We start from the raw sequence: 9,919 nt of genomic DNA on the forward strand, positions 1-9,919 counted from the left end.
TACACACTTGCCAAATAGAAGCATGACACCAATAAATTAATTTCATTTGCTCGTTGAGCTAATAGCAATTTCTCATGGGAGTGCAAACCCTCCCCTCCAAGGGGAGTTCCCCCTTTCTCTTATTGTAATTTGGTACAGATTTTTACATTAGTTACACTGAGTATAGATAATATGCAGGCTATGGTGGACAATTATGCTTCATCTTGATTTGTAATGTGCGCAAATAAACAATTGCCAATTGGCTGAGTAGTTATTGAGGTGATTGTCAGCCAATTATTCTATAGAGAAAAAAGACTTCCATACTGTAAAACATGACAATGAGCGTGATTCAGAGTTGTACGCAATCCCAACGTTTTCCCACTATGCGTGTGCTGCGATGGATTTGTGATGGTGGTCGCAGCAAGGATTTATTCACAAAGTGATTGAAAGTCAGGAATTGTTTGGGAGAGGTAGAGGGGTATGGCGTCAAAAACCAGATGATTTTTGCTTTCTGTATTACAATTCTAACTTTGTCTACAGTGGATTTTTTTCTTTCAGTATCTACAAAAAGCTATTCTCCAAGTAAAACATACTGTAGCAACATTGAGGGTCATTCCGAGTTGATCGCACGTAGCAACGTTTTGCTGCTCGTGCGATCAACAAGATGCCGCCTATGGGGGAGTGTATTTTAGCATAGCAGGGCTGCAAACGCTTGTGCAGCCCTGCTATGCTAATAAAGTTTCACTCAAAACAAGACTAGTCCTGCAGCTACTTACCCAGTGCGACGGATCCAGCGATGAAGGTCCCGGTCCTGACATCAGACATCCGCCCTCCTTTCGCCCCTGGACATGCATGTATTCTTCTTACCACTCCCCGAAATGGCTGGAAACGGTGAGTATCCTCCCCGGAATGACGTGTGTGAGCAATGTGCCCGCCGCGCATGCGCATTTCCGACCCGTTCGCACAGCAGCAAAGAACCGCTGCATGCGAATGGGTCGGAATGACCCCCATTGTTGAAAGCAGAAAACGTTTGTTTGTACACTTTTTGGATGTTTAATAGTTCTGTTACAGTTACTTTTTTGGGTCCCAATTATCATAATATTGAGATGTTGTATTTGTGTGATGGAAATTGTTCAATGAAAACAACATTTTGGAACACATATGCTATTAATAAACTTTTTCTTTTACTAAAATGTTTGTTTTATTTTATGATATTGATGAAAAATAACAGTGAAAGCATTTACCCAATGCAGTTTACAGATATAGTAATAATAGGATTTCTCAGTCATACGTCCTAGAGGATGCTGGGGACAACATCAAGACCATGGGGTATAGACGGGATCCGCAGGAGACATGGGCACTCTAAAGACTTTTCATTGGGTGCGAACTGGCTCCTCCCTCTATGCCCCTCCTCCAGACCTCAGTTTTAGAAATGTGCCCAGTTCGACTGGATGCACTCTGAGTGAGGAGCTCTACTGAGTTTCTCTGAAAAGACTTATGTTAGGTGTTTTATTTTCAGGGAGATCTGCTGGCCGACAAATGGTCCAAATGGTCCTTTGCTGCATTGCCTGTGTGGATGATCTAATACGCTATAAAAAGCACTTGTTTGTAAGTGTACATCATGCAATAAAATGAATTATTCAATTTTAAATCAATCTGCACCATTATTGTATGTTTCTTGTCCTTTAGATGAATTATGGTACCCTAAGGACGAACAGGACTGTATTATCAAATTTTAAATAAGTATAATAAGTGGTAATACATTCATAGGCGTTTGTGAAGTGGTGGTGTAATTTACTACACTTGGTGAATGTGGTTTTCCCTCTAGCGCTGAATAGTTGTTGTGTACTTTCTTTTTCACTCTTCGTATTTTGAGTAAATTGGTGCTTGCTCACACACAGAAACTACAGCTGCATTGTGGGGGAATTTCGTTGCACACCATTGTTGTAATCTTTGTATTCCGGCATCAGACTCCCTGCTTCGTGGGACTGAGGGGGCAGAAGCAGAACCAACTTCCTAAAGAGTTTCATGGCTCTGCTTCTGGCTGACAGGACACCATTAGCTCCTGAAGGGTACTGAACGCTAGCCGTGTCTAGATGCTCACTCCCACAGCACGCCGTCACACCCCTCGCAGAGCCAGAAGTCAGAAGACAGGTGAGTATGAGAAGAATGATCTTCAATCAAGTAAGTGACGGCTGAGGTGCGGCGCGGCTGGCGGGAGCGCAGCGCGCCATTGCTGCCCACACACACAGGCACTGCAGGGCGCAGGGGAGGGCACCCTGGGCTGCAAGAAAAATACCTCAAACTGGCTAAAAGGGAGCATAAGATGCCGCTGGCACAGCCCTACCCCCACCAGTATAAATATTATGTAGTATACTGAGTGTAAGGACGCTCCATTGTGGGGGCGGAGCTTTTTCCTCAGGCAGCCAGCACACTACTCAGTGCCATTTTCTCTCTCTCCTCAGGCTGCAGAGAACTTGCTGGTCCTATCCTCCACTTATGACAAGTACAGGGTGCTATTAATGGGGGGCACAAAGCAATTGTGGTGCATTTGATAGTGTATATTACTATTTAAAAGCGCTGTTGGGCTGTGGACATTCTGTGTTCACAGGCAATACTGGCGCTGGGTTTGTGAACTGGCTGCTCCTATCCTGTGTCCCTCTGACAGATTTTACTGTGGGTCTGTCCCCAAAATAAGTCCCAGTGTGTCTGTGAGTGTGCTGTACACGTGTGAAACATGTCTGAGGCAGGGAGTTCCTCCCCGGAGGAAGCCATTTTATGGACACAGAGTTGTAATGTGGTGGCGCTACCGGCACACCAAGAGCCTGCATGGGTGAAAGAGTTACGTGACAGTATGCATCTGATTAACCGTAGATTGGATAAGTCTGAATCTAAGGCTGCATGCTGGAGAAAATCTGTGGAAGATGTGATTTTTCAGGATGCAGTTATTCCTTATGCAGGCGGCCCCTCTGGGTCACATAAGAGACCATTTGCAAATGTTGTAAACACTGATACCGACACGGATTCTGATTCTTGTGTCGACGATAGTGAATCCAGAGAGATAGATCATAAATTGGCAAAAAGTATACAATATATGAGTTTGGCTATAAGGGACGTGTTGGAGGTTACAGAAAGCACTCCTGTACCTCAGGAGAAGGCTTATTTATGTAAGGAAAAGAAATCCAAAGTCATGTTCCCTCCTTCACATGAACTAAATGCTCTGTTTGAAGGGATGTGGGTGACTCCTGATAAAAAATTTCGTATTCCCAAAAGGATTCACATAGCTTATCCTTTCCCGGCTGAAGACAGGAAAAAATGTGTGTCACGCCCTGTGTCAGACAGTGCACTTTCCAGGTTGATAAAGAAGGTAATTCTCCCTGCTTCTGGCACGGCTTCTCTTAATGCCGGCAGACCGCAAAATGGAAACGACATTGAAATCCATTTATGTTACTAATGGTACGCTTTTGAAAAATGGTCAGAAAGCGTGTCATCAGAAATTTACACAATTGATAAAGATGAGATACTCCTTAAGTTAGGGAATATCAAGAACGCTGCCGCCTACATGCTGGAAGCAATGAAGGATATTGGACTCTTGAGTTCACAAGACGCTACCATGGCAGTATCGGCTAGGCGGGCATTGTGGATTCACCAGTGGAACACGGATGCAGATTCCAAAGAGAAATATGGAGGCTCTCCCATATAAAGGTGAGGCCTTATTTGGCGATGGCCTGGATGCGTTAGTTGCGGCGGCTACCGCAGGTAAGTCGACATTTTTGCCCTCTGCGCCTGCACCGGCAAAAAAGACCTATCACCTGCAAATGCAGTCCTTTCGCCCAATAAATACAAAAAGATGAGAGGTTCCCCCTTCTTTGCAGGTAGGGGAAGGGGAAGGGGAAAGAAGCCCACACCGGCTCCAGGTTCCCAGGAGCAGAAGTCTACCCCTACTTCTGACAAATCCCCTGCATGACGCTGGATCTCCCTTGCGGGAGGCCACTCGGGTGGGGGCACGTCTCAAACTCTTCAGCCAGGATTGGATTCTGTCTGGCCTGGATCCCTGGGTGTTGCAAATAGTATCCCAGGGATACAAACTGGAGTTTGAAGACGTTCCCCAATGCCGATTTTTCAAATCAACCTTGCCAGTTTCTCCGCCAGAGAGAGAAGCAGTAACAGCGGCAATCTAAAAATTGTCAAGACCAGGTCATAGTCCTGGTACCGTTGTCACAACAAGGGCGGGGTTTTTATTCAAGCCTCTTTGTTGTTCCGAAGCCGGACGGCTCAGTCAGACCGATCCTACATCTAAAAGATCTGAATTGCTTCCTGAAAAGGTTCAAGTTCAAGATGGTATCACTTCGGGCGGTGATTGCCAGTCTGGAGGAGGACGACTACTTGGTGTCGGTGGACATAAAGGATGCTTACCTGCATGTTCCCATTTATCCTCCTCACCAGGCTTATCTGAGATTTGCGGTTCAGGATTGCCATTACCAATTCCAGACGTTACCTTTCGGTCTCTCCATGGCGCCGAGGGTATTCACCAAGGTGATGGCGGAGATGATGGTCCTCCTTCGTCAGAAAGGAGTCAATATAATCCCTTATCTGGACAACTTCCTGATAAAGGCGAGATCCAGGGAGCAGTTGTTACAAAACATATCCCTCTCCCTGTCAATACTCCAACAACACTGGTGGATCATAAATAACCCAAAGTCACAGTTGGAACCGACGACAAGGTTGTCTTTCCTCAGGATGATTCTGGACACAGAAGTTCAGAGAGTATTTTTTCCGCTGGAAAATGCTCTGGAAATCCAGAAAATGGTAAAACAAGTGTGTCGATCCATCAGTGCATTCGGTTGTTGGGGAAGATGGTGGCGGCCTACGTGGCCATACAGTTTGGCAGGTTCCATGCCAGAGTATTCCAGTGGGACCTGTTGGACAAGTGGTCGGGGTCACACCTACACATGCACAGAAAGATAATCCTGTCATCAAAAACCAGGATTTCGCTCCTGTGGTGGTTGCACAGCTCTCACCTGCTAGAGGGACGCAGGTTCGGGATTCAGGACTGGGTCCTTGTAACCACGGATGCAAGTCTCCGAGGCTGGGGAGCAGTCTCCCAGGGAGAAAACTTCAAGGGACATTGGTCACATCAGGAAGCCTGCCTTCACATAAACGTACTGGAGCTAAGAGCAATTTACAACGGCCTTCAACAAGCGGTACATCTTCTTCAAGACCGTCCCGTGCAAATCCAGGTGGACAATGTAACAGCAGTCGCATACATAAACAGGCAGGGCAGAACGAAAAGCAGAGAGGCAATGGCAGAGGCGACAAAAATCCTCCGCTGGGCAGAAAAACATCTACAAGCTCTGTCGGCAATATTCATTCTGGGAGTAGACAACTGGAAAGCAGACTTCCTCAGCAGACACGATCTCCATCCAGGAGAGTGGGGCCTCCACTAGGGAAGCCAATCCTGGGCCATTTTTTCAATTCCGGGTATCGGGATTGAAAAATGGCCAATCCCGGGATTCCCGGGATACCCGGGATTCCCGGGATACCCGGGATTGGCTTTTACCTAGGTGGCCGCCCCCTCGCCCCACCCTGCCCCACCTGCCCCGCACATATAACTCACCATATACCGGGGGCGGGCGGGAGAGGAACATGTGAACGCTGCTGGCTGCTCCCAGCAGCAGCTAACAGCGCAGCGTGACCACTCACGCTGCGCTGGGGACCCGGCAGCAGGAAGCTGGGCAGTGTTTGAGCATCCTGTGGACGCTCAACGCTGATCCCTTAATCCCCGGGATTGGAGTTTCCAATCCCGGGATTGAATCCCGGCCATTTTTGGGCCTAAATCCCGGGATCCCGCCGATCCCGATCCCGGGATTGGCCACCATAGCCTCCACCAAGAAGTCTTCGCAGAGGTGACAAGTCTTTGGGGAGTTCCTCAAATAGACATGATGGCGTCCCGTCTCAACAAGAAGCTTCAGAGATACTGTTCCAGGTCAAGAGACCCTCAAGCAGTAGCAGTGGATGCACTGCTGACCCAGTGGGTTTTTCCGTTAGTGTATGTCTTCCCTCCACTTCTGCTGATCCCAAAAGTACTCAAGATCATAAGAAAAACAAGGGTTCGAGCGATCTTCATTGCCCCAGACTGGCCAAGGAGGGCTTGGTACCCAGATCTTCAGCAGTTGCTCATAGAAGATCCTCGGCCTCTTCCTCCTCGGGAGGACCTGCTGCAGCAGGGGCTGTGCGTGTACCAGGACTTACCGCGGCTACGTTTGACGGCATGGCTGTTGAGCGCCGTATCCTAGCCAGGAAGGGTATTCCTAAGGAGGTCATCCCCACCCTTATTCAGGCCTGAAAGGGAGTAACGTCGAAACATTACCACCGTATTTGGACAAAATATGTGTCTTGGTGTGAATCCAAGAAAGCTCCTATGGAAGAGTTTCACTTAGGACGCTTTCTCCATTTTTTGCAGGATGGTGTGGAGGCGGGCCTACGATTGGGATCAATCAAGGTCCAGATTTCGGCCTTGTCAGTGTTCTTCCAAAAACAATTGGCCTCTCTTCCAGAGGTTCAGACCTTCGTGAAAGGGGTTCTGGACATCCAGCCTCCATTCGTGCCTCCAGTGGCACCATGGGACCTTAACGTGGTATTGCAGTTCCTTCAATCGGATTGGTTTGAGCCTCTACAAAAGATAGAGTTGAAGTTTCTCACTTGGAAAGTGGTGATGCTTTTGGCATTGGCATCCGCAAGGCGGGTGTCTGAATTGGGGGCCTTGTCTCCCTTACCTGATTTTCCATGAAGATAGGGCAGAGTTGAGGACTCGTCCACATTTTCTTCCGATGGTGGTTTCATCTTTCCACATAAACCAACCTATTGTAGTGCCAGTATTTACTGACACATTCACTGATTCAAAATCTCTAGATGTGGTTAGAGCTTTGAAAATCTATGTTGGTAGAATGGCTCGTATACGGAAAACAGAGGCTCTGTTTGTCCTGTATGATCACAACAAGATTGCCTGTCCTGCTTCCAAGCAGACTATTGCACGTTGGATTAGAAATATGATTCATCAAGCTTATGCTACGGCTGGATTGCCGTTGCCGACGTCGGTAAAGGCCCACTCCACTGGGAAGGTGGGCTCATCCTGGGCGGCTGCCCGGGGGGTCTCGGCATTACAACTTTGCCGAGCAGCTACTTGGTCAGGGTCAAACACATTTGCTAAGTTCTACAAGTTTGACACCTTGGCCGATGAAGACCTAAAGTTTGGTCAATGGGTGCTGCAGGGTCATCCGCACTCCCCCGCCCGTACTGGAGCTTTGATATAGACCCCATGGTCTTGATGTCGTCCCCAGCATCCTCTAGGACGTATGAGAAAATAGGATTTTGATAACCTACCAGTAAATCCTTTTCTCCTAGAGGATGCTGGGTGCCTGTCCCAGTGCGTACTTTACCTGCAGTTTTGTTATTAGAGTTACACAAGTTGTGTTATCTTGGTTTCAGCATGTTGCTGCAATTGGTTCATGCCTGTTGGCGTGTGTTATGTTGAATGCCATGTGTGCGGCATGGTTGAGGGTGTGAGTTGGTAGATATCTCACCACTAGTTAAGTAATTCCTTTCCTCGAAATGTCAGTCTCCCTGGGCACAGTTTCTACAACTGAGGTCTGGAGGAGGGGCATAGAGGGAGGAGCCAGTTCACACCCAATGAAAAGTCTTTAGAGTGCCCATGTCTCCTGCGGAACCCGTCTATACCCCATGATCTTGATGTCGTCCCCAGCATCCTCTACGGACTAGGAGAAAAGGATTTACCGGTAGGTTATCAAAATCCTATTTTTAATTACCTACCGGTAAATCCTTTTCTCGTAGTCCGTAGAGGATGCTGGGGTCCACATTAGTACCATGGGGTATAGACGGGTCCACTAGGAGCCACTGGCACTTTAAGAGTTTAATAGTGTGGGCTGGCTCCTCCCTCTATGCCCCTCCTACCAGACTCAGTCTAGAAACTGTGCCCGAGGAGCAGTGGCGTAAGTTCGTCCCAGTCGCCCGGAGGCATGATAAATGTTGGTGCCCCCCTACATATACACACACATACCATATGTTACTATCCGGCACTAAGGTTGAACAGTAGCAGCGTGCTCAGGTACCTTTCCCAATAGTAATATAGATACACATACAAAGGGGACGCACTCCAAGTCAGTCATTACAATAAAATAGACACCAGCATACCTTTATAGTACACCTACACAAAGCAGTTTAACACCTGGAGGTGGGCGGAAACGGGGCGTCAACGCAAACGCAGCGGCCCAAAACACGGTGGGTAGCTGTCTGCCTTTGCAGGCTGCATAGGCAGAGGACTACTCAAACCATGCAAAAGCACCACCGCTGTGTGATGCTTTCGCATGTCTGCGTGCGGGGAAGGGCCGGAGGGGGGGTGGCAGGACCCGGCATGCGGGGTAGACTTGCCCTGTGCTTGGCGTCCTTCCGCATGTCAGAGAAAATGATCGTAGATGTGTGTTTTTTCGCACATCTACTATCAGGTCTGAATTACCCCCTTGATTACATATTGCCAACGTAATGAGCAACTGTATTGGCCATCAATAACAAAATAAAAATAAAAACTAATTGCAGCCAATACTTACTAATAAAAATGGATGCTGCCAATGTAATTGCTATTAATTGCCCATGAAGGCATGTATGCAATAGTGATCCTTTTTACCATGCCCCCTGCCCCCCCCCCCCCCCCCTCCCCTCTGTGTCCTCTTACCTTCCTGGATGGGACTTTTCCTGCTGCACTTGCAGACAGTGTTCAGCAAGGCACAGTACACCTTCCACCTGCCCCCATACTATCCAATCAGATCGTCTTCCATCTTCAGATCCTCATCTCCCAGCACACTGTCTGAAGCAGATGAAGGGGGAAGTTAACCCTGCAGTGCCAGGCCCAGCTACAGCAGCCCTTTAATTACTGTGTGTGTATGCAGAACATGCGGGGGTCTGGTGTGTTACATAAATAAATCAGGTGCACTGACACAATCCCTAGGGCTGATGACTCCCACCACATACAGTATCAGTTCCTGTGCTCCCACCCTGGGCCCTGGCTATAGGAATGGCAGTAAACAAACAGTTAACAGCAGAAGCTGCAGGAGGGGGAGTTGAATAGGCAGTGGGCTGCACACAACACAGATCGACTGTGGCCTCGCAGATCAGATGTCAGTGAGTGTGCAGATGTCCCGAGACAGTGAATTACCTTACGCTGGTGATTAAGCAGCTTCACCTCTGACCACCCTGGCAGCTCTGTCCGGCCCCTACACAGGAAATGGCAGTGGAAACAGGTGTGCCTGTCACATCGTTTCCACTAACACACAGCTCGAGCCCAGCAGCCGCACACACTGCTCCCGGCTAACGGCACCCGGAAGTGGCAGCAGGACGGAGCAGGTAATAGGTTCTGTGTTGTGTTCCAGCTGCTGGAACGCAAACCCGAAAGCGTGGAGGCCAGCAGCAAGCTGCAGGGACTCGCATGGTGTCCTGCTGGACCAATCCGCCGGCCCCCTCCGTCTGCAAGAATGATTTACACGAAAAAAAAAAAGTAGCAGCGGGAGACAGTGGAAAAGCGCCCCCTTGAGGCCAGGAGCCCGGCGGCAGCCGACTCCACTGCCTCCCACAGTTCCGCCCCTGCCGAGGAGATGGACAACTTCGAGAGAAGGATTTTACACAGATAGTGACGAGATTCACACCAACTCACACAAACAAGGCAAACCAAGCTAACTAGCTTGAAAAATCAGCAACAGCTGAATAACATTACTGAACCAAGTAATAATGCAGTACTTAACTAAGAACAAAGCAGTACTGACCAAGTAACCACTGCAGGATAATGAAGCGCTGGGCGGGCGCCCAGCATCCTCTGCAGACTACGAGAAAAGATTTTACCGGTAGGTAATTAAAATCCTATTTTCTCTTA

General features: G+C 48.4%; 1 long non-coding RNA gene across 1 annotated transcript in view; it reads right to left on the reverse strand.

The window, feature by feature from the left end:
* The window catches only part of LOC135037841 (uncharacterized), a 51,134-nt gene extending 41,592 nt beyond the window's left edge, over positions 1-9,542 (reverse strand). Inside the window, exons 1-2 of the long non-coding RNA XR_010232314.1 lie at positions 9,209-9,542; positions 8,729-8,860 (exon numbers count right to left, since the gene is read on the reverse strand). This is a non-coding gene — a long non-coding RNA (uncharacterized LOC135037841). The remainder of the gene's footprint in view (positions 1-8,728; positions 8,861-9,208) is intronic.
* Positions 9,543-9,919: the final 377 nt, after the last annotated feature.

The sequence above is a fragment of the Pseudophryne corroboree genome, chromosome 2, assembly GCF_028390025.1.
Source record: "Pseudophryne corroboree isolate aPseCor3 chromosome 2, aPseCor3.hap2, whole genome shotgun sequence".
Lineage (NCBI taxonomy): Eukaryota > Metazoa > Chordata > Amphibia > Anura > Myobatrachidae > Pseudophryne > Pseudophryne corroboree.